The sequence below is a fragment of the Catharus ustulatus genome, chromosome Z, assembly GCF_009819885.2.
Source record: "Catharus ustulatus isolate bCatUst1 chromosome Z, bCatUst1.pri.v2, whole genome shotgun sequence".
Lineage (NCBI taxonomy): Eukaryota > Metazoa > Chordata > Aves > Passeriformes > Turdidae > Catharus > Catharus ustulatus.
Window position 1 is genome coordinate 11,912,026 of NC_046262.2, and position 25,358 is coordinate 11,937,383.

The following is a 25,358-nucleotide window of genomic DNA, read 5'->3' on the forward strand; positions in this document are numbered from 1 at the left end:
TGTAAACATGATTTATAAGAAAAAAAAATAAACCCAGTAAGATAATTTTTTATAGAGACATCCTCTTTTTGAGCCAGTGAGTCTCTTAGTGGAGCAGATAGAGATTCACATCATGGATTATTTTGCCAATGAAGAAAAAGAAAAGTAGGAAAATAAAAAAAGTAAGGGCTTTTACATGCTGCCCCTAACATTTGGGAGCAAGTAAGAAGGAAGCAATGCAAAATGTTAGGGAAAACACAGCCTAATGGCAGAGGAAAGATAAACATTGCCTAAGGAAATGCAGGAGGAAAAAAAGCACTTTAACCAGAAGAGAGTAATCACTAGTGTAGCCTGGAATAAACAAAAGACTTTCTTAAGTCTGGAAATGAGGGCAAACAGCAATGGAAGGTATGAAAGTAATGAATAAGTTTAGGAAAAAGTCTAGTGAATTAAAGTATATAGAATATTTTGTGGTGGATATACACATATTTTTCTGACAGGGAATTTTGAATGTTGTCAAGTTATTGTACTTTATGGATCTATTTAGAAGGCAACTGTCTTTAAAATTGGTAATATATTCTTACTTATTTTGACTTGGTTAGTGCAGTGTCTCTGGTCAGAGAAAATAGATGGCATCAGATGTTTTGATGCACTCTATAAAGATTGTGTGTACATTCTTTTCCTCTGAAACTGTGTGAATGTTTCACTCAGTCTCAACTCCTTTTTGGCTGATAGTCATCTTGAATCTCTCTTGCTCTGCTTTTCTTACAGCTACATTCCCAGTGATTGCTCAGGCCTGTATGGGTTTCTGTGTATTCTTTTCATCTGTTTCTATGGCATTTTACATCTTTTTTCTCACACATGCCTATCCTCAAACAAAACATGTACCAACCACATCTGTCTTTGTTTTTGGTGGTGACATGCACCCATGTTCTTGTGGAAACTAGTTCTTTTTTTTTCAGAAAGTTAAAACTACTTACAGTGACGTTGAAGAGCACTGCCTATGACAATTATCTGTAATATGTTTTATCTAACAGCAATTTTATAGATAATAAATGAATAAGACCGCATTAATAAATTGAACCCAGCATGGAAAACATACTAGCAATAGCACAGGTATACAGATCATAGCCTCCTCAGATATGAGTACTTGCACTGGAATGCAATCAACAGTAGAAAAAGTTGGCAAACCTACAAAATGTACAGTAATAATTCAAATCTACAAATTATCAGTGCTGTGCACACTAGTGGTCTATCATTATCATCACGATTTTTAAATTATTTCCACTTACCTATAAGCTTTAAGGAAACTTCTTATGCTTAGTGTGTTATTTCTCTAAATGTATGCCTCTGAGGCAAAAATTTTCTATGGTGTGCTTCTTCTATAAGATGAATTACATTTAAGAAACCTGAGGAAGGTGAGCATGTATTTTAAAATAGTGGGAGGATAAGCACAGAAATGTGAACATCAAAAACTGGAATTTAAATACATCATGATCCAGAAAATGACATTTTTCATAAATAAATCCTTTTGATTTTAAAGCTGCATCATCTAGCCAGAGACATATATTTGTATTTGGCTTGAGCTTCTCCACGTCAACAGCTCAGTTTTCTGGACCAATTATTGTCCCTGTCAAAAGTTTAAACAAAAATTTTAAAAAGGCTTTGTGCTTAAAATGCACAGTATTGCAAGTCTGTGAGAAATTACATCAGCGACAAATTTGTACTGCTTTTTGGTTCACTAAAGGAGCACCCATACATCTTCTAAAAGTCCCAACAAAGTAGATGCAGTACTATTTGTCCATGGCTGTGCTGAGAAGCAAATTTCCAGCATGTGTCCAGCTACGTAAAAAAAAGGAAAAAGAAAATAAAAGTTATAAATTAAACACTCAGCATTCAGATGATGTTTTATTTTCTGTTCTTATCTAAAAAAATCAATAAATTACACTTCAGAAGTAATTTTCCTTACAAATTGATGTTGACAGCCATAACCCACAGGAGTGCAAAAATTACTTGTTCTTATTTAATTTTATTGCACTATGTTTTCTCTTCCCTATCTCACTGTAACATCCTTTCATGAAGGCCACAGGGTGTCTAAACCAAGAAGAACATCTGCTACAGGTTAGAAGTCTGGTTTAGATACTCTGTCGGACATTTGTTCATGTGAACAAATATCTAAATTGATATAGCCAAATTTCAATCAGCTTTCTTTTATCAGGTTTCTGGATAGGTCATTATTTGCTTGAATAAAGAAATAATTAGAAATGTGAATGTGATTTATCCCTAGATGGGAAACCACAGTTTCTTCTCACCTTCCTTTTGGCAAATCACTTTGAGAAGATTGTTTTAGGTGTGTCTATGAAAGGCAACATAAATGGAACCTGCATGGACATTGTAAATAATCTTGTCTAAAAATTGCATATTAAGGTGTTTAACAGACCTTGGCACAGGCGCAAAGCATGCCAGCTTTCACTTTCCCAAGCAATTTCTGTGCATAATTTAAGCATTTGTGTTAGTAATGAACTATTCCTAATGGGCAAAACACACGTGACTGTCCTGCTTAGAAAAATAGAAGAGTCAAACATGGGATGTTTGTCAAACATGGAATTATGTGGCTACAAGCTCCGATGCCAGAGAACAGTCCCAGGAATGTTTAACCTGATACTTATATGTAGACATTTCATGCTTTAGCTGAGGATAGTGAACACTTCTGAAGAATAGGAAAGTTTTCTCTTCCAAGGAAGCAGTTTTTAAAGGCCTGAGCCCAAGAGGCTTTTTTATATAGATAAGCATATCTCTGTCTTAAATCTTTTTTTTGGCAAGTTGATTAAAAATTGAATGGCAAGGCATCTTATATTATTCTCTTTTTTTTTTTTAATGAAAACAAGAATGACTTTCAGCTGAATGAAATAGCCCTTAAGGCGAATTTTTAAGTTCCGTCTTTTGCCAGAAGATGAATGTCCACACTTATTTGCTGGCTTGTGAAGTTCTATACTGATTTAGCTTTACTTCTTAAAAAGTGGAGAAAGAAAAAAAAAAGGCTGGATGTTTTTATATTTCTGTCCTAAAATTTCCCATAGTGGGCTTCAACAACAGTCTTGTAGGAAATTGAACAGTATTTCTTATGTGGCTAACATGACAGTAAGTTGTCTTCCCAGTGCCTAGACAAACCAAGACAATTGAGAGGATAGTTATATAATGCTCAAAATAAAATTATATCTGCTTCCTTTCTGAAGTTCAGCAATAGTGAGAAAAGAGCCTAAAAAACATTGCTTGTGTAACTGATTATTTATCTTCTCTAAAAAATCAACTGTTATTAGGTCTGTTTTTATGCCCTGATGTAACAATTATGGAACAGCAGAATTCTGTCCAGCAATCTATTACTGGCCATTTTTAAAATATATAATATGTGTCTTATTATTATGTATGTTTTATATTCTAAATTACATGTTTTAATCAGCTTTATTTTATTTAACTGCTTTGCATAATCAAGAGCTTACTTTAACACTGAAATGAAAGTACCAGAGTTTTGTCTTCTGTCATTTTTTCTCCATAGAAACATTATTATACATTTTAATATATATGCCAGCCATAGAATTCATATTGTGTACAAGCAGAAACTCATTCTTAACAGGGTAGAGATAATGCAAATTTGTCACTTAGAATGAAAAAGTACTATTGAATTTGTTATTAAATTCTTTTTATTCAATTAAGCTAAATAATTAGAAGAAGGAAAAAATATTACCTCTATCTGGGTTACCAGGAAAAATAAATAAAAATCAGTAGTCTCCATGAAGTTTAAATTTAAAGCAAGTAACCCTACAAATATTAGACTCTTCAGTCTACAGGCTTCCTTGGCTTTTTATTTAACCTGTACCATTGAAAGTTTCATATTTAGGCTGCTTACTTTCCACAGTGAATATTTTCCAGTCAATTAATTACATGTTGCTGTTATTTGTTTCTGTGAACTAAAGGCAATGCAAAGGACATAACTTTCTATAACTTGTCATATAGCATACATTATTAAATTCTTCCTAATCATTGTGTGATACAGCCTTAACGCCAGATTCTAAATAATTTGAGTACTTAAATTTAGGATGACAGTTAATGATTGTTACTGTATTCAGATAACAAGCTCACACATTTTATAGCAAAGTTCTTTTCAATTATTAAGAGAGTATATGAAATATACAGTTGTAATTAAAAATATTATTTTACTTACCTGTCCTAATTATGTAAAAAATCTGCCTAGAAATACATATATTTTAATATGGGTAATAAGCATACCTGTAAATGACTAAGAGGTAAACAGAATGCACAGTGTTTGTACATCACATAAAAACTTAAAATGACAGGTACCTGAATGTTATACTGGCCCTTAAGGAGACAAAAGTGATGAAAAACAGTGCATTTTTCATTCATTCTGCATAAAAAAAATCAAATTACAACAATCATATCTAAGAAAACATTGGTTCCAGGTGTATTTTTACTCCAGTATTACATGCTGTCCATAATTTATGAAGCTGAATAATGACATGTAGCAGTGAGGGAAATGAACATCAGAGCGGAGAGGCAAAGAGGTCCCTTCTCTACTTTCAGCAGTGTACTCACAAATATTATCTTTGCATTTAGAAAGCTTATCTCAGTACACAGCAGCAGCAGTTGTAAACAGCAGCAAGATACATACCTACAGCTTTCCATGTATTTTGTGAAAATAGCTTGAATACTCTCTACATTAAGATCTTTAATTCCTGCCTTTCGAATTAAGATTCACTTTGAAGAACAAGAAACAAGTCTGAGAGTAACAGCCTGTATAAATAGCTTAAATTTATGGGAACTCAGTTGTTTGTTTTGGGCAAAAGATGCATTCGCCCTTGACATCAAAGGGAGCAGGATTAGGTTCTAAAGCTTTACCCTGAAACTTTATTTTCTAGACTACATAGGTGTGGATTGTAAGGGGAATTCAGAGTTCTGCCCTTCTCCACACTGCGACCAGCTTTGTTCATGCAGTGTATGCTCCTTAGTGTGCTACAGTCATGGTTGCGTGGCTGCATAGCTCCTCCCATACCGATTAGGGCTATCCCCACCCCATGACTAAGGCCTGGAACAAAAATAAACGTTTAAAGGCTTTTGCAGTAGTTACCAGGTGATCTGAAATACTTGATTTATCACTTTTCTGGCATAATGACATGAACCCTGCGCATACTGAAGTGTTTTTAGAAATGTAGAGAACCTCCATTCTGCAACAGATTGCCGTGAGTGAGCTTTTGAAGCGGAATACAAGGAACCACTTGTCCGAATGCAGCCAAAGAATTCGATCTTTCATTTTAAAAAGTGGAATAAAAATATTTAGTTTCCCTTAAGGAAAATAAAATTTTGATTTGCCCATGTGTGTTACACGCAACCTTCTAAAAGAACTAATGGCTTAAATTAGTTGTCCTCTTGTGCAGGTAATGCAGCATAGCACTCAAGTAAAACAGCCATTCCTACAAGTTCTTTTGGTATTTCAAAAGCATTAAATGGTCTAGTGATATTCTCACTGAAACCATAATCAAATAGGTGTTGTGCCTGACCAAGATGTTTGTAAAGTCTAAAACATATTTGGCATTTGAAAATTAAAATGTCAATGTTTTGTATTTTATTTACATATTAATTCACCAACTAAGAAAAAGAATTCTTTAAATAGATTACTAAAATCACAGGAAGACTCCATCAACATGAATTGGTAACAATCACTTAGCAGTAGATTGAAATAGTATTCCTGAGCTTTGTAACTCTAGAATGATATTTTCCTGAGAATTCATAGATGTATAAGTACACATATATATGGTACCTACTCCAGATAGGTAGTTCATTAAATTATGTTTCATTTCCAAGAGAATGTAAATAGTTTTCCCTTGAGTTCTAGAATTGCAATGTATTAAGTGCAAAGACTTAAGGACACTTCATTTGCAACACCGATTATTTCCTTTTATTTGAAATGGATAACTTCATGTTATAAATGCATAAACTATCATAGGATTGGAACCTTTTATATTAACCTGGAACAAAGGTCTTTAATACATTTTTTTCAGAACCCAGTTAACTCTGTCTCTTTTAATATGTGCTATTAGATAACAGTATTTCCACTACTGAATTACCGTATTTTCCAGTGTTGTCTTCATTTCTGTACTTTTAAACAAAAACACGTACACTTATAAACCAAACTTTGATTCATCCAAAACTACGAATTTTGTAGTAGTTTAAGCTTGAGAGAGGCATTTGAAATCCGTGTTAAAGACAGAGCACTATTAAAAAAATCCTAAGTATTGGAGAGATCCAGGTGCACTGGTGCAAGATTTTATCCTTTTGTGCAAATAACATTCATCCAGAGCTGAAAGGGTGTGTTTATATGTCACAGGGTATTTACAGCTGTGTCCAGCTGATTCCTGAAGTCGACAGACAAGCAGTGCTTCCTCTAGAAAGGAAAGGATTTTTGTCCAAGTACTGAGCAGCAAAACGACGTTAAGTGAGTACTAAAAGACATAGTTAATTCATGGGATACATAAATGCTTCTTCATTTTCATCCTGTGCTATCATTATTCAGTTTTACCTGTACAAGAAAGTCTTTCAGATTAGAACATGCTCTTTCTCCAAACAGTCCTTCATAACACACAATTAAAATATTTCCAGTAAATCTGGTGGCGGTGGAGCCTCAGCCTCCAGCGAAGGATATTCCACCTGAACATCAGTATTTTCCCCAGTGCTCATCCAAAAAGCCCATTTATGAAAGCCACTCCCGTTCCGTATGTCCATCTGGAAATCCCTCGCCCCGGCAATGCTCTGAGCAGCGGGTGTTTCGGTTCCTGCGGCGCGGCCTCTCACATCCACAGAGAAAGGGCACGAGCGGCGACAGTAAACTCCAGCGAGTGTCCACCCGCAGGGGTGCCGCCTTTGAGGGTTCAGTTTAAGGCCCCTTTCCAGGCCTGCCCCCTGCTAGGCAGCATTTTTGCAGTCCTCCTCCTCGTCCTCCCCACCATGCTTAGGGAGGACGAAAAATAAACGCCAAACGTGTATTCTTTCCCAACGGTCCCTTCTTCATAAATCCTCAGCGCAAGCTTAAGCGTAAACTTCGGTCTCGTTCCGCGCACCAAAAGGCAGGGGGGAGGGGGGGACAAAAAAAAAGGAAGAAAAGAAAATCGTGCAGCAACCGGAGGGATGTAGAGAGGAGGGGAGCTATGCAGGGGAGGTTGTGTCGGGAGAGGCGAGGCAAGGGAGCCCCTCCAGCTGCAGCGGCGGAAGCGGCGCTGGTGGAGTGAGGGAGCGACCGGGCGAGGAGGAGGCAGTGGAGGGAAGGGGGAGGTTGCTGGTGTTTGGCGCCGGTGGAGGGAGTCATTCCTGCCGCTGCACTTCCGGTCGGCATTTTGTTCTGAGACGGAGCGAGAGAGACACACAGGATCCTTCCCCCTCCTCCTCCTCCTCCTCCTTCTCGCCCTTCTCTCCCCCTACCCCCCCCGCTCGGTACCGACTCACCGTGCCCAAGCTGCCCCTCCCTGCCCTCCTGCGCTCGCACTCTCGGAGGGAGCGACGGCGGCGGCGGCCCCTTGGCAGCGCTGCCCCTCGGCCACCCTCCGCTCTCCCCGGCTCGGAGCGCGGCTCGGAACCGGTTCGGCGCGGCGCGGCCCGTGTTGATGTTGTGAAGCAGGCTCCGGGGGAAGGGATTTGCCTCGGCCGCACACCCCTGGCTCTACATGTCCGCTGCACTGAGGAGGAGACGGAAGAGGAGCCAGCCCCCCTCCCGGCCCGGATTATTGTTGTTATATTATCTCCCCTCCTCCTCCTGCTCGGCGGCGGCGGCGGCCCAGCGGCGGCGGCGGCTCCTCTGAGGAGGGAGGGGGGCGGATTTCTCTTCCCCTCTCTCGGATTCTCGTTGGATTCAGACGCCGATTTGCTCAGGTAATCCCCCCTCCTTGTCTCCCCTTCCCCTCCCTGCCCTCTCCAGCAGCGGGCCGGGCCTCTCAGCCCAGCGGCCCAGCGCTGCCGGGAGCAGAGGGGATTAGCTGTTATCCGGGGTAGAGGGGAGTAAGTGGCAACCGGAGGTGTTTATTTCGCAGCCCCCCTTCCTGCTCGGTCGGGTCTGGCGGAGGAAGTTGGTTCGTGCCGGGCTGCCGGGAGGCCCAGGCCCGGCGGAGGGCGCAGGCCCGCCGGCCAGCGCCTTTACTCCAGCTCGGGGATTAGAAAGGCGAAGCGGCTGCTCAGTGACAGGCCTCAACCCGAAAAGAGCAGGAGGAGGAGGAGGAGGAAACAATACAATTAGTCGCAAATGTGCACTGATCCTTTGCCATATTTACAACTTCACCTAGGGCAAGGAAAGAGGGTCCCAGAGCAGACAGCCCTCTGAAATGGGCCAGGAGTAAGTGGAGGCATAGGGGGAGAGAGACAATGTAAATAGTCAGGAACAAAAATACCACTTCTCTTTGCTCTTACCTTATTCTTCTAATTAAGTGTGTTCTGAACATTCAAAAGTTTAGATGCTTTTGGGTTTATAATCTACAGACGTTTCGTTTCTAATTAACATTATTGATCAGTATGTTAATGACTTAGTGTATTTATAGCATAAAGTAGTGCTTGAAGGGTGATTGACACAACACGGACACCTGCAGACCCAGGAAATACAGATAGACAAGCATATTGTATCAGGTACTCCACACAATTTTTGTGTCTGTGTGCTGTATACATTACACGAATATATGTTAAAAGAAGAAATACCATTTTCTGCTTTTAGCAAACGGAAAACAGGCAAGGGATCATGTGTAAAGTGCTGCATTTATGACATTTAAGGGACCAAGGTGAAGATGAGATCTTAACCAAAGTACTTGAGAATCAAATGTAAATTTATTTAAGTGAAATGTCAGGAATACTTTAAAAGTGTCATCTTTTCTTGTCAGGCTATATAACTTTGAGATCCCGAGGTTGTTATTGGCTGTTTGTGTCCATGATGTTTGAATATGTAATTAGGTGTCATTTTTACGGGTCAAATGTGTTTTGAAAATGACTGTTTATTAGTTTCAGGTCTTTATAAGTAAATGGTAGCTGATTTGCAACAAGGTAGATCTTGGACTTATAAGCAGTAGAGCTGTAAGTGTTGCTAAAAACTAAGACACATTTAAACAAACATCCTGTGAACTAATAAAAATACTTTTACAGAAAGTACGTAGTTCCAGGAAATTTTAAGATTCAAAGTTTTCACCCTTGTAGAAAGGAGTTTTGTTAGTGGCCAACGATTGTTGATATTACATAATTTGTTAAATTTTCAGCAGGTTTTTTAGTTGTTCGGGTAGGTTTGTTATTGTAATTCTGGTTATTGTATCTAATAGAGTAACTTTCTGGTGCATTGTGTTCAGAGTCTTGTAAATGAAACTGTGCCTCCCGCATGCCCTGATACATGTTTAAAAGGGTGAAGTTAATATAGCTGTCACGTAGAAGGCGTGTTTTTAATGCTGTAAATCCGTGTAGTAGTCAGTAGTGTGTCCGTGATTTGTATTGGTCAGGGAGCAGTTTGAATTTTAAAAAGCCAGAAGATCCTGCTGAGCCCCAATCCCGGCCTCCCTTCCTCCCACTAATCTCCCATTCCTGTCTTTGTGCTGCCTGGTCCTGTTAGACACTGTTTGCAACAGGGCCTCAGGCCTACGTGCGTGGAGAGGAACCATTTACAGTTCGAAAAAGCAGCTTTTTATTTTTAAACTTTGTGAAATGCAGAGGGAGCCACTAGTCGTCTCTAACTGTGCCCACCTCGGTGTGTAACAGCAGAATTGCTGTTTGCTTTTGCCCCGTAGTGTGCATGGAGACGGAGTGTGACTCGGCTTCACAGGAAAGAAAGGACTGTGCAGAAGTAGTTGTAGTTCTTGGGTAGTTTTCATCATCAGGAAGCGACATTACAGCCCTAGTGTTTTTTTGTCTCTGTTTCAGGCAGCTGCCGCTCTAAGAATGTGTTTATTAAGCTAACAGTAGTGAATTTTTCTGACTGATTTTTCATTTAAGGAGGTTTGCTTTAAATATTCTAGATATGAACAGGAAATGAGCTGCTGTAGTTGCACAGTTCCTGTCAAGTTTATCTTGCCGGGGTTGTGTGGTTGTGTTTACAGCACTTTTTTTCCCCTCTTTTTTTTTTTTTTTTTTTTTTTTTTTTTTTTTTTATTGGAGCGGATGCACTTTTCAGGAATGAAAAGTACGTGTATTTATAAAGGGGAATTTAAGATGTTGTCTATTTTTATTTGTAATTAGTTTTTTGGGTGTGTTCTTATGAGCCTTATGTGGTTAATCTTGAATTAGTTGCTTGATCATAGTTTATATAGTTTTTCAGAAATATTTGAAGTTAAAATATTTATAAGAGGACTTGTATTTCTTCTGGGTTGTGTGTTTTAGCATACTTAAGAATGTATATGTGCGCATGTGTGAAACAGGCCTGTGGCACTTTCATACTGCTTTTTCCTTGATGTTAGGAGCTTCTGCTGGTCCAGTGTTTATTACAACAGCTAGCCACTTAAGAACAATGTATTTATTTTGATATTATAGAAATACAAAATTAATTATTCTCAAGATGTTAGTTGTAACTATTACTTTATCAAAAAGAGGAAAATGCTTATTTCTGCATTTAATTTGTACTTTTGCCTGCTTTGTACATTTTGAATTTACTTCTTCTTGTTGGTTGGAAGTTTGTTTTTTTCCTCTCAACTTCTTGAACATTTTACCTAAAGTTACTCCAACAAAAATCTCTTCCTGAAGTCTTTTGCTGTTGATTCAAGCTGGTATTGTATACAATTTAAAAATCAGGCATGGCAGTAAAATAATAATTTTTAAAAAAATTGCAGTGTTTAAGTTTTGACTTGGAAGCAACATTATATACCTAAGCCGTTTTGAAGATCCTTATTCTACTTAAGAGCACAGGTACCCTGTGAAAACTTATGCTTGAGACTCAGTGTACATAATGTTCATACAACTCTTCTTGCAGAGTCAAGGCCATAGAATAGTGATTTCCTTAGGACAGAAACTTTTTGTTTGTGCTGTTGTGTTAGTGCAATTATTAATTTAATTAACACTTTAATTCTAAGTGTTTCATGTAAATAGCCCTCTACAGTATAAATAAACCATATTTTGGAGGATACTAGGTAAAAAATATGAATTTATTTGAGCTAGAGATCCTATTCCTATCTTTATTTGTTCAGTGGCAACTGGATTTTTATGTCTATTGTAATACCAAGTGTTAAACTGATCATATCGAATTTATATTCATATTTCATTAAAATTGCACAAGGCATATGAAGTTTCTGGATAATTGCTGTAACTAGAGAGAAAAAAAATGTATTTCTATCCTGAATATCTAGACCTAGGAAATAAATCAAGTCTTCAAATTTACAACTTCATGATTTCTAGAAATTATGTTAGAGGAGTGTGTAATATTAATGAATATGTGTAATTTGGATAACAACTATGGGCACATGAATCAGAAGAATGTGAGCAATGATAGCTTTAGAATTTGTTGCCTGCTAGATGTGAAGTGGGTTATCCAGCTTTAGGGTAGTTATTTAGTATCTCTCACAAAACACTAAGAAAATATAACATTGTAAGAATGGCCATTTCAGTACTATGCCACTTATTTTTGATCTTTTTTTTCCATTTACCTTTATTAGAAGTAGTTCAGGTTAGGTTAACTTCTGATTTTGAAACATCAGCAGTAATGAGCACTCAGTGGCAGAGTGATACCTGCAAGGAAATGTTTGAAATTGGTTATATGTGTGTATTTGCTAATAACTCTGCACAATAATGACTCTTTTTAATAATAAAAAGGAAGTATTCTTGAAATTAAGAAAACAAATGTTTAACAATTGCAAAGTCCTTAATATAATTAATTGGCACTTGTATTTTTATTTTCTTTGTATGGCAAACATGCTTCTTAGTAACTCATCCTGACCCCCAAAGTACCTGTGAAAGAAATGCTTTACATTGACATGTATGACACCCCATGAGTAAGGAAATTGCATTTGAGGAGATTGTGTGGGAATTGTGATTTGTATTTCACTTCCTGTCCCTACTGTTAACCGTGGAAAATGTCCCCAGGAAAAGGGAGGGAAGAAAGGACTTTGGTCCAACTGTATGTGGAAATCAAAAGGGATTCCAGTCAGAATGAACATTGTTGTTGATACTACATTTTAAGGTGATTACCTAGTCTACACAAATAACTTCAAAAGAATGTAAATATTCAAGACTGTTTTCATGTTGAAGTCATAAAAAATTCTATGAAAAGGTAATTTTATGGCCTTTATTTGTATCAGTTGTAAGTAATCAGAGATCTCAGTTTGTTTTTATATGAGGAGAAAATTAAATTTTTCGTTTTATTGCTGTGGTCTGATTTGAAGCACTTTGGGTTTTTAGCAGTGTGTATGTGCAGACATGCAATGTGTTTTAGAGAAGCAATGACAGAAAGCCCTGGGCTGCAAAATAAGGAAGTCCCATAAGGAAACAACAGACTGAGGAGCTGGGCTTTTAGCTGTGCCACCCTATTCAACCCTACCCTTGCAGCCTCCGTTCAGTGCCTCATACAATGCATGGGAAATGCCAGCTGACCACTATACTCTTACAACCTAGTTTATGTACAGTAGTTTCACGAATACAAGCCGCACGGATTATAAGCCGCACCCCCGGTGCCTCGACAATGTTGCTGTCTTTGTCAATAGATAAGCCGCACCCGGAATATTAGCCGCACTTTCGTTCGTCGCGAGAATCCGTGCGCAGCTTTCACAAATTGGCCAATTAGTAACAGGATCGCGGCATAGCGGGCTTTACTGGCTCGGGGCGGGGCCAGGCAGGCTCGGCCCGCTCATGGTTGCCGACGGGGCCGGGTGGCCCAGCTCAGCGCCACGGCTCGGCGGGGCTGGCCGGGTGGTGCTGCCGCCGCCGCCGGGCTCGCTGGCCCCCCTCTCCCGTCAGCACCGCCCCGCTGCCGCGTTCGCTCGCCCGGCTGGCAGGGCTGCCGCCGCCGGGCTCGCCGTCCGCCCCGCTGCCGCTTTCGCTCGCCCCGCGCCGCGCCTCGCGAGCGCCGCGCCCGCCCCGCGGCGCTTTCGCGGCTCGCGGCGGCGCTTTCGCGGCTCGCGGTTCGCGGCTCGCGGTTCGCGGCTCGCGGTTCGCGGCTCGCGGTTCGCGGCTCGCGGTTCGCGGCTCGCGGTTCGCGGCTCGCGGCTCGCGGTGGCGCTTTCGCGGCTCGCGGTTCGCGGCTCGCGGCTCGCGGTTCGCGGCTCGCGGTTCGCGGCTCGCGGTTCGCGGCTCGCGGTTCGCGGCTCGCGGCTCGCGGCTCGCGGTTCGCGGCTCGCGGTGGCGCTTTCGCGGCTCGCGGTTCGCGGCTCGCGGTTCGCGGCTCGCGGTTCGCGGCTCGCGGTTCGCGGCTCGCGGTTCGCGGCTCGCGGTTCGCGGCTCGCGGTTCGCGGCTCGCGGTTCGCGGCTCGCGGCTCGCGGTGGCGCTTTCGCGGCTCGCGGTTCGCGGCTCGCGGCTCGCGGTTCGCGGCTCGCGGTTCGCGGCTCGCGGTTCGCGGCTCGCGGTTCGCGGCTCGCGGCTCGCGGCTCGCGGTTCGCGGCTCGCGGTGGCGCTTTCGCGGCTCGCGGTTCGCGGCTCGCGGTTCGCGGCTCGCGGTTCGCGGCTCGCGGCTCGCGGCTCGCGGCTCGCGGCTCGCGGCTCGCGGCTCGCGGCTCGCGGTTCGCGGCTCGCGGTTCGCGGCTCGCGGTTCGCGGCTCGCGGTTCGCGGCTCGCGGTTCGCGGCTCGCGGTTCGCGGCTCGCGGCTCGCGGATCGCGGCTCGCGGTTCGCGGCTCGCGGCTCGCGGTTCGCGGCTCGCGGTTCGCGGCTCGCGGTGGCGCTTTCGCGGCTCGCGGTTCGCGGCTCGCGGTTCGCGGCTCGCGGCTCGCGGCTCGCGGCTCGCGGTTCGCGGCTCGCGGTTCGCGGCTCGCGGTTCGCGGCTCGCGGTTCGCGGTTCGCGGCTCGCGGCGGCGCGCTCGCGGCTCGCGGCTCGCGGCGGCGCTTTCGCGAGCGCCGCTTTCGCTCGCCCCGCCGGCAGGGCTGCCGCCGCCGCCACCAGGCTCGCCGGCCGCCCCCTCCCGTCTGCACCGCCGCCGCGTTTCCTCGCCCTGGCCGGCACTGCAGGCCCCCGCACCGCCGGGCTCCCCCACGCTGCTGGCCCCGATTATGCTGGGCTTCCCCCGCTGCCAGGCAGCCCCACCCGCCGGCCTTCCTGCTTCTGCCATGCTCCCCTGCACTGCTAGCCCCAGTTCTCCCGGGCTCCCCCGCCATGCTGGCTCAGGCTCTGCCGCCCTCCCTGCCCCGCCCTGCTGGCTCAGGCTCTGCCGCCCGCCCCCACACTGCTGGCCCCGCCTCTGCCAGGCTTTCCCACCTCAGCCGGGGCCGGCCGGGCTCCAGCTTGGCTTGGGGCTGCCGCGGGCTCTCACTTCCGTGTTGGCAGCTTTTAGAATTTTGTTAATAGATTAGCCGCCCCGGAATATTAGCCGCACTTCCGGGTTTCCACCAAAATTTTGGTCAAATTGGTGCGGCTTGTATTCGTGAAATTACTGTACTTATTCAGCGTGTAGCCTGCTGCCTTATTACCTGCTACGTACATCCCAGTCCTTCAGGAAGGTTGAAGTGTTTTCATATTTTAATTTGTAGAGTTATCTCAAAATAAGGTGCTTTGCAAACATCCGAGCACTTTGTTTTTGCACATGTGTAAAATATTTCTTAAATTTTATTGATGAAAGACTGAAATGGAATCAAAATAGTGAATTTTAAAAGCTTATAAATTTTATCTACGTGCTTTATTCTTAGATTTTTAAAGTTACTTTACTTAGGAAGTTCATAAAATTGTTTTTGTTTGCCTTATTTTTGGTCATATGTGTTATACACTTCAACTTGTTAGGTTCATTGTTTCTCCTCGTGAATCTCTACAAAATATGGAATGGGTTTTCACTGAAGGCCTTAAACATCTGTTAAATTTCAACTCTTATGATCATGCCAACAATTGGAAAAAAAACGAACTTCCTGTCCTGAGAAGAACCTAAAAACGAATCACTATGTATCTCTTAAAGTTTGAGGAGAGAACAGGATAGATTGTTAACTTAATCCCCAGATATTAAGTGTTGTGGCTGTTCTACACAGATACAAAATGTTAGTGTTACTCTGTAGGATTGCTAGTGTCTGTTGGAGGGTATAATAAGCATTGGGTTGGGATTCTTGGGGGTAAAACTCTGGCTGGTGAGCTGATAATTGTTGCGCTTGATGTAGAATGCTTGAATGCCCACCTGGGCGCCCAGTGGTCAGACCATTGTGATGTCTGTCAGTTTTCAGGCTCCTCTAAGACTGTTAGTGAAGCAAGGCTGTTCTGAGGTGTAGTAAGTGCATTCCTAGCCAGAAAATTGCTTCAGGGATGTAGGAAGTCCAGCCACAAATGCATAATTGTATCAGGCACAGAAGTTCTTGAACTTTTTTCTTCCCCTATGGCTTTTTGTATCATGCTCAAAGCATGGCTTAGGGGCTGAGAGTACATTATGGAACAGGCAGAATAAGTGGTACTTTAGTCTTACTAACTTCTTTCCTTTCTGACTTGTGAAGGTTTTCTGTGAGAGTATGTTTGTAGAGGTTTTTTCTTAGTTTTTCCTGGTTTTTCTTAGTTGATTTTTTTTCAAGAGTTGATTTTCATACATATAAGTTTTTGGCAAAAGATGTCTTGAATGTGGAACTTATCGGTGAATTGGTTTTATTAACTCTGTTTTATTCAAATACCTTAGTAGGAAAGTGTTATGTTCCACCTAAGGCACCTCCTTTTACTTTGTAAGTTTGTGTTCCATGACTTACATGTTGTGTGCTGTATACAGGGCAGTGATCCTGTGAATAATAAGCAATGGTATATGATAATTTAATCAATGACTATCACTAACTCAATCCCATTAAGTCAGTGCACAAGGAACTGAAATATAGGTATAAGAAACCATAATTCTGGCATTTCTTAATACTTCAATGCTTGTTTTTGTAGTACTAACCTTTTCTCTCTTTTTTCCCACAAGCTTCCTGAATAGCAAACATATGTCTGTGATAATGCAGTCTCTACCTCTCATGTTTGAACTTAGTCTTTCCTCTATGTTGACCTCAGAACAAATGAAGTTGCAAATATTCTGTCTTTGAAATGTTGTTTCCAAGTCTTATGACTTAATAAGACTGTCCACATTTCTTTCATGTTATTTTCCATTCAGATACGTTGCTTTCTCTTTTTACTCAGGTGTACTTTCTAGATATTGAGGTTTGGAAGAAGAGTTTAGAGGGCCCTCACCAGATGCTATGTACAGCAGCTGGCTTTAAAAAATTGCTGTAGAAAAAACCTGCTTTTTGTAGCCTAAAAAGCTTGAAAAGTTTTGTTGAGATTCTAATAAGACTGTGGTGAGAACGTATGGGGAGTTCTTTGTGAAGATCTAAAGTCTTTGAATTCTTTTTTTTGCTTTGTTGTTTTGTTTTTTTCTAAAGGGAAAATTTAAAATCCGCTTGGTGATACATTTGTTAAGTTTCTAGCTGAAACTAAGGTGATATAATTACTTTTTACTGTGTGGATGCTAAATTTCCTGGTTTTTCCCTTCTTTTGAAATAATGGAAAATGGATTTTTTTTTTTCTGCTAGCATGCTCAGTAATGGTTGGCTCTTTCTGGCAGTTTCTTTTAAAAACTCATGTTGAGGCATAACCTGTTACATAGCACAACTTCATTTATCCTGTTCAAATCTGGCAGTTAAAATTATTTGAAGCATTGCTTAACAGACTTACTAGCAGACTTTAAGAATGCATGTTTCTCTTCGCATGTAGGTAGTACTGCTTCTCCTCTCAGTTTCCTGATTACTGATGTACTATTTAAAGGCTTTTTTTTTTTTTCTTTTTTTTTTCACTTCTGACTTTGCCAAACTTCAGTCATTTGGGCCAAAATCTTCCATGTTGAGTAAATGCCCTTTATTGACTTATTCTCTGAATAGTGTTTGAAGTGAACATAGTTCACTGACTTCTAAGGGTTGTGATAGAGGGAAAAAAAAAAGTTTAAAAATTATTCCTGACCTTTTTTTCAAGCAATTGGAACACTGCTGTTCTTTGGGAAAAGGAGTTTAAAATTTCAGTGTGAGATGACTTTTTACATGAAGAATGTGCCTTTTATTGCCATTTGAAAAGCTTTCAAGAAATTGGACAAATTAGTAGTGCCTAAAAAATTAACTGACTTCCCTGATTGTTGGCACTATTGTTGAAATATTTTGTGCTCACAACAGAGCTTTCCTGAAAAGTTCTAAGCAGTGAGATAGAGGTACAAACTCTAAGTTTTGTGGTATCCCTTCTCTGCTTATCCACAATACAGATTGAGTGTGTAAAAGACAAGAAGTGAAATTGCAGGTGTATGGAAGGGTGAGCATATGCAGAAGAGCAGTGGACTGGAACTGGGCTTACACAGATGGGGAGGGAATGTAGTTTGAAGGGTAGGAATTGGGAGAAAGCAGGAACTTTGAAGTTCTTAAGGAGCAGGACCACTCCTTAAGATGATCAGCATATCTCCTATGAAGAAATTCTGAGAGAGTTGGGATTGTTCAGCCTGAAGAAAAGAAGGCTCTGGGGACAGACTTAATAGCACCTTTCAGTACCTAAGTGAGGCATTTTGCAAAAGCTGGACAGGGGTCTTTTACAAGGGCATGTAGTGCTGGGACAGCAGGGAATGGCTTTAAGATGACAGAAGGAAGGTTTAGATTAGGTCTTAGGAAGGAATTTTTTACTATGAGAGTGGTGAGACACTTGGTATGTTGCCCTAATAAATTGTAGCTGTCCCATCCCTAAATATGTTCAAGGCCAAGCTAGATGGGGTTAGTGGAAGGTGTATTTACCAATGGCAGGGAGGATGACCTTTAAGGTTTCTTCCAACCCAGATTCATTCTATTATACTGTGAAATAATGACTGAACTGTAGTGACTGGATAAAAGAGCTGGTGGGGCAGCCCTTAAGAAAGATAAAGGAAGAGCTGTGAAACAACCTTATCAAGAAGCCAAGGCAGAACAAGGTACTGTGGATTTGTTTGTACAGTCAAGGAAAGTAGTTCAGGGATGAGAATGGATGGGAAGTGTGTTGTGACAGAGGCCAGAGAGGGGAAAGAGAAGAAATTGCCTGAGAAACCAGAAGTAGAAAACAAGGATTGGCTGGGCAAAGAAGCATTATTTCACACAGAGGAATTCATTGTTTGAGTTTTCCTTTTTTTTTTTTTTTTTTTCCCTAAACTGAGAAAATTAGTTAGGACAAAAAAAGCTCAGAAATACTTATTGTAAGAGCAAATAATAGGAGATTCTGTGGTTCAGATTACCTGTGTAGGTACATGTGCCACCTTTGTGAGTGCACTGTGGTACTCTTAAATCTATCATCCCTTTTTTACTGACAATAGGATGTCTGTTTCACTGATTGTATAAAATAAGTTGTGGTTTTAATTTTTTTTTTTTTAATATTACAGATTATGATATGAATGTCTCCCAAATATTTGCCTTAGATATTGTTGCTTCTACCTTGAGGAAGGAGATTACTTTCAGTCCCGTCTTTCATGATTAAACATTTTGATTTGTCTTTGGTGTTCAGTGTGTAGCCTTTTGCCTGAATTGTTTCATGTTGTGAAGCCCTGCTCTGGAGACAGAAGTCTTAATTTCCTCATAGGCTTTTCTGTGGCCTGTACTGGAATAATGTAATTCCACAATCAAGTTCCGCAAATGCTTGTTTTTTAAATGTCTTTGAGGGTAGTATGTAATTGCGTAAGTTGAGTACTGAGATGAAGAAGTTGGTCTTTATTATCTTTGGAAGTCTAACTGGAACAAGTATAGAACCTTAATTTTAAATTAACTGACTCTTCTTTTGCATCATGATTTGTATGGTAATAGTAGGACAGATTTTGTTAATTTTGGTTACAAATATGACTAGTTGGTGCTCGTTCAAATTAGACTTTGGAGCCTGCAGGATAAAAGGAACACAGAAATATTTACCATTGGTAATATAAAATAGAATGAGATTCCCAAGAATGTTTTTTTTTCTGTTTCCTGCTATCTGATCTGAAGCCTCTTCTTTTTTCTTTTTTTCTTGGACTTGAAGTGTCATGTATACAACAGACCTTACAGCCTTATGAATAGCCTCTGATTCTTTTTCAGAGTAGATCCCTCCTGTAATCTGGAGGAAGATTGGGCCTGGGGGTGGCAGAGAAGTGTTACACAATTACATGATCCAAGAACTGTGTCAGAATTGTTGGAGGCAAGGGACGTTTATTAACTTTTGATTGACTTTGCAAAGACTTTCAGCCTGTGGATGTGGAATTTCCTGTGGAAGTCTAGCAACTTTTGAGTTGATACTCAGAAAAAAATGTTTTAGTATTTGTATCAGCTTTTCAGTGCTGAGTACTCTGCTTTAGAGGATGTTCAAAGTCATGCCTTTGACATTTTTAATTATAGGAGTTTCAACATACAACTATGCATTTAATGTGATGCATTTCTAAGCATTATCTTGTAAAATAGCTGTTAAAGTGCAATAAGTAAAATTTTCAGTGTTGATTTCTACATCATAAAAAGGAATTGGAGTGAGATCAAAAAGGGACTTTGTTGTGATACTGTTGCTGAAAAGGTCAGCCCTTGAATGTCAGTCAAAAGTTTGAGATGTATGAGACGCAAAATGGAACTCAGCTCCTGTGGTGCTAAGTAAGGGATCTGTATTGGTTGGTCGATAGAAAACACTGGAGAGATTTTTACATCTTGGAGTTCAGTTTGAATCACTTTATTTGAAAATCATATTCTCTCTTTCAGGTTTTTTTCCTGTTCTAATTAATTTGCTTTGCACTGTGATGTAGTACTCGTTCAGCAGGAGGATAAGAGTATGGTCACCTCCCAGTAAAACACAGAACCAGTTAAAGACACTAAGAGATAGGAGTGTCCTGCTACTGAGGAGGATTTCAGAATTGGTCTGGTACCTCAAGCAAGTGTTCAATCTCTGTCCTTCTGAGACTTTAAATGAAAGTGTTGGAACCAGTAGCTAGTAGGCAGTGCCAAGTAATCAGTTTTCTGTATTAGGTATGTTCAAAGCATGTGTATGGCTGGACTTTCTTACTCGGAAGATCTTGCCCAGACTTAGGTGTGAAACAGGTGTTGAGCTGCTTAGTTCTGACATATGCTGAAGCAAGGTTGTAGGTGAACTTCTCTGGTGATAAGTTAGGCGACTAATGGCTTGGAGAGCTGTAAGAACACACTGTGTGCTCTACAGTCACTACTATAAAAGATTATTTAGAGTTATGACTATGCATATTTACTCACTGGAGTAATTCCCTCTGGCATTCTATCTAGCATGATGTAAAATTTAGTCATGTTATTTGCAAAAATAGATAATTAATTTTTATCATGGAAAATATAATTAAAATATTTGAGGAATTGAAATAAAAAATGGAACTGTTTAAAGACTGTTTTGTCTGTAATTCACTAAATATCATTACAGGAACAAGCCATCATACTACTGGAAAGTAAACACTCTCAGTTTTCACATCATACTATAATTTTAGCCCACAACCTGGAGAAAGAATAATGAGAACCATTTATTTAATTCAGTGCCATATTAAATGCCTGCCTTGAATTAGTAGACTTCAGAATAGGAATTCTCTCTTTTTTTTTTTTTTGGTAAATGTTAGTGTTTATTCCTGACAAGTCTTTTTTCTAGACTCAAAGTAGACATATAATGTCATGGAATTAGGCAAATTCCTAATCACATCTTGATAAATGATTGGTCAGTGAAGTATTATAAAGAGCTTTGTAGGTGGACTTCTGAGAATTCAACACAAGTCCTGATAATCTGAAGTTATTGCCTGCTCAGTTACAGTGAATGTTCAGTTGCGTATGTGTTTGCACATAACAAACAAAATGTATATTATTGCACATAACTTGGGTTAATTTAAACCTGTTTCATTATTGGCTGAGGAAAGTTGGATTAATTTACGTTTTTCATGGGCATTATGTACAATTACTGAAAGTCAGCTGATGCACAGTTAACTAGAGAGGGTAATCTACTTGGACTAATCAGCTTGCCCAAGTGTGGCTACACTCCATGTAGCCCTACGTAAAATTTGGGAGAGAACAGTCTGAAACCAAAACATGTAAGGTCTACTACCTGTACCTATTTCTTGATACAGGTGTAAATTGGAACAAGTGTTTTGGGAAGGACAAATAAAATGAGTGAAATCCTCATTGTAAAATACACAAATTTTGAAATCTGATAGAAGATACCATAAAACTTGTTATAGATAGAGCAGATAATTATTTTAAACAAGAACATAAACATTGGTTTTATGATGATGCTTTTTGTAATGAATCAAACAAAAATTAGAAAATCTATGTAACTTTAGTTTTAGAGGTGACTCTATAGAAAGAACATCAGTTACCGAAGATATTAAACTTGCTTTAGAGAACTTAGAAGTTTTATTTGCAAAATGACTGTTACATTGATAGAAAGAATTCAGTTTAGTTTTGTGTGCATGATTGTGATTTATAAATATTCTGTAAATCAAGTTACATGCAGGTTCATTAATAAATAATGCTTTAAAATTACACTTTTGCAAATGGATTACTTTCAGTGGATTTACACAGGTATGATTACTTAAAATTGATACCAGCGTATTTGCTTCCTTAAATAAGAAGTAACACAGACCTTAATGTTAAGGTATCCGCATATAATAAAATATTTATTTAATGAACTTATAATAGTAGAAAGTAGGGTGCACACAAGACAAAATAGCTCTTTTTTTCTTTACACAATGCATGATAAATTTTAAGCTAGATTTACCCATTAAAACTTGCAATAGCTTTGTGATCCTGTTATAGTTGCTTAGTATTGTTCAGTGGTTAATTTGTTTTTTTCATAGTCATCGGTAGGTGTTTTATAAATCTTTGTGAGTTAAAGATCTTTGTATAATGGAGGAATGAGATGGGATGTGATTTGGAGTACTAATTGCTGAAATGTAGTGGTGGGCTTCCAGTTGTGATTGCTTTGCAGTAACTGTCTGAACTTTGAGCATAGTTTAATAAAAATAATGGTTTAAAAAGTTCAGCAGTCGTTGAGCTTACTAACACACTTATCAGTGGTGTGTTAATTAGCATCAGATAACTTGAAAGATTTTATATATTTATATATATATATACATGCACACATATGCATATGTACATATATATTTATATACACCTACCTGTGTAAAATGCTTATGTATTTGTTTGGGTAATAACTCAGATACTTGTTCACCAACAAAGCAGAGAGTTATCTTTGAGCATTCACCTTAAAATCTTTTAGAAATAAGAAGTACACAATTTCACGATTATAAGCCGCACCATTTTGACTAAAATTTTGGTCCAAACCCGGAGCGCGGCTTATAATCAGGTGCGGCTTATATATGGACAAAGAACGGAAAGTTGCTGTTTTGGTTTGGAGGAAAAGTGTCTGCTGAGAAAGGCAGGAGCTTCTCTTTGAAATGGAGAATGTAAACCCCCTCCCTCCAAATTATTAGAATTTTGAAATCAAGGGGCTTTCAGGCAAAGATATGGGAATTAGGAATAACAGTTCTTTTCTAGGGAAATTAAAATAGAAATACACTACTACAAGGAAACAAACTCCAAACCCTGACAAAGTCAGAGTACAACCTGACACCCCGTCAGGCAGGGTGTTGGTAGCAGTCCCATTAAATGGTGGCTGCATCCTCTTGCAGTGACAGATATGATTCAGTTGGAACAGTGCTCCTGCAGAAGGTGCACTTTCCCTCTGGAGGTCCAGTGGTGATGTGGAGAAATCCGGTTTTCCTCTGGAGTCTGGTGGAGAAAGGGCTCCCTTAGTGTCCCAAAACCTCTGTTTTTATCTTGGTAAGAAATGTTGGGCTCTTCCCCCTGGCTGGAGCAACTTCCAACGGGATGAAGTAATTTTATCAGTCCCACAGTGGGACTCAATGGGCCATTAGCAGAAAATGACTGGCTGGAGGAAGGATGGGTTGTGAAAAGATAAAGAACAATGCCCTGCCTGGTTTCAATGGATGGCCCATTAGCAGAATATCTGCCGTTGAGATAAGGATCACTGCCCCCACCCTCAACAGATGGTGATAGAATAGATACCTTTTATCACACTCTGTATTGTAACGTGGGGCTTATAATCAGGAGCGGCTTATATATGGACAAAGAACGAAAAGTTGCTGACACCTGGGAGTGTGGCTTATAATCAGGTGCGGCTTATAATCGTAAAATTAACCTACTTAACAGTTACTGTCTTAGAAAATGTAGAAGAGGATGTTTGTTGTGAGTAAACAGCAGGAATAATTAGCAGTGGAGGGAGCTCAAGTTCCTTGTTATATGAATCTGGAAGACACAAATGTAAGTGGATGTTGGGTTATGTGAGATAGGAGTTCAGTACTAGACAGAATACTACTGTCGATATAAATTTGTGTCAGACACTAGTATTATCATATGTGCCAAAGCATGCAAACAATGATGTCAAACATTTGGCCTGGGAAGGCCACTTGTGCTTCTGTAGGCTCTAATTTATGGTCTCCCATGGCAACTGTTAAAGAGAAAAAAGGATTTTGAATTAAGATGTGTCCCACAACCATATCCTGTGAGTTTCATGTGAAGAGTTTATTTATTTCTGGAGGTAAACAACATGTTCACACAGGAACAGATCTTTACCTTGCTGCTAAGGTGTCCTTCTCTCAGTTGTGTGTTTAATCACAGAGATTGGTAAATTAGCAATTGCTTTGTTGAGAAAAGTAGTTTCAGTGGACAAGTGATTACCAGTGGTTACTGTGCCTGCCTGTATAAGTGCCTTGGCATCCAAAATAAGAATGAAAGACTATTAGCTGCTCTTTATTCCTACTTTAGTGTGTACATATGTCAGTCTCGATGCAAATCTAAGGTATTTGAGGCCTGGTCCATTTGAGATGCTTCTGGTTTCTCTGCAGATAACATGTGTGTGAAATTAGAAGGGTATCATCCTTAATTTCTGTTGCTTCTGAATTGTTAAAATATTCCCAAAAAGATGTGTAGCTTCTATGTCTCCTTTTTGCTAAAACAACTTCCAGTTTGTAAAAAAACCGAACAGATTCTAGCAATACTGCAAAGAATTGAGGAAAAAACTCCAAAATGGTCTTGTGACTTGAGAAATGATGTTTCACAGCAAAAAGATTGAGCTATCATTCTAAAAGGTGCATGTTACCGACTGCATCTCAGTAAAGACTGCAAAGAACACTTCAGTCTTCCCTCAAAGGTACTGCCCTACAAGTACAGTAATTTCACGATTACAAGCCGCACCATTTTGACTAAAATTTTGCTCCCACACCAGAAATGTGGCTTACACTCAGGAGCAGCTAATATGTGAATAATTTTCTGGCATTTCCAACCCTGGAAGTGCAAACTGAGTTGCCGAGTTGAGCACCTGACAGTAAAACCCGGCATTTCACGATTGTTACAAATTGGTTACTCTGTTGTGCCGCGGGTGGAGTCGGGCTCCCTGCTGGCAGCACGGGGTGGAGGGGGGGAGGGGAGCTCCCTCCTGCTGGCCCTACGGCCTGGGGAGAGGCGGGGGGCTCCCGCCCCCTCCTGCTACCGCCACCACCGTGGGTACCAGCAGGCTCCATCCCCTCCTCCCACCACTGCCGTGGGTGCTGGCGGGCTCCGTGCCCCCCTGCCACCACAGCGCAGTGCCGGGCCGGGCCAGGGTGAGCGAGCCCAGCGGTGGCGGCGGCCAGCCCTGAGCGGCCCCGCGGAGCGGCAGCGCCGAGCTGGGCCACCTGGCCTCGTTGGCAGCCCCAAGCCCTCATGGCCCGAGCCGAGCCAGTAAACCCCGCCATGCCGCAATTCTGTTACTATTTGGCAACTTTGTTGCACGCAGGTCCTCGCTGCAAACGACAGAGCGGCTTATAATTGGGTGCGGCTTATTTATGGACAAAGAACGAAATGTTTGCCAACACCCAGCGATGCGGCTTATAGTCCGTGCGGCTTGTATTAGTGAAATTACTGTATATATTTGTAGCAGTGCTGTGGTTTACATCTTACTTTGTATGTACTTGTATTCATTCATCAGTGATTTATGATCAGCAAACAGCTGTAACTCTACTTGTCTTATAAGAGCATAGCACACTTTATGAAAAGCATAGCACAATTATTTTAGGATATTTAAATGTGTTTAGTTTTAAAGTAATTAGAAGATACAATGATAATAATTCAATTTTATGAGGGTTTAATGCTTTTTTTTCAAGATAGGTAAAATTTAACTCAGTTGGTTAGAGCATGCTGCTAGTAACATCAAGGTTGGG

General features: G+C 40.8%; 1 protein-coding gene and 1 long non-coding RNA gene across 4 annotated transcripts in view; one reads left to right on the forward strand and one right to left on the reverse strand.

Annotated features, from left to right (window-relative positions):
* Positions 1-577: 577 nt before the first annotated feature.
* On the reverse strand, positions 578-6,204 carry LOC117010602. Its single transcript, XR_004420719.1, has 2 exons — positions 6,120-6,204; positions 578-1,821 (listed from the first exon to the last, which is right to left on the reverse strand). It is a non-coding gene; the product is annotated as an uncharacterized LOC117010602 (long non-coding RNA).
* The window catches only part of NIPBL (NIPBL cohesin loading factor), a 140,873-nt gene continuing 121,275 nt past the window's right edge, over positions 5,761-25,358 (forward strand). Inside the window, exon 1 of one of the 3 annotated variants that reach the window (XM_033085249.2) lies at positions 5,761-7,914. The gene's annotated coding sequence lies outside the window, so the exon portion shown is untranslated. The remainder of the gene's footprint in view (positions 7,915-25,358) is intronic. The other 2 variants (XM_033085248.2, XM_033085251.2) reach the window with 2 other exon arrangements.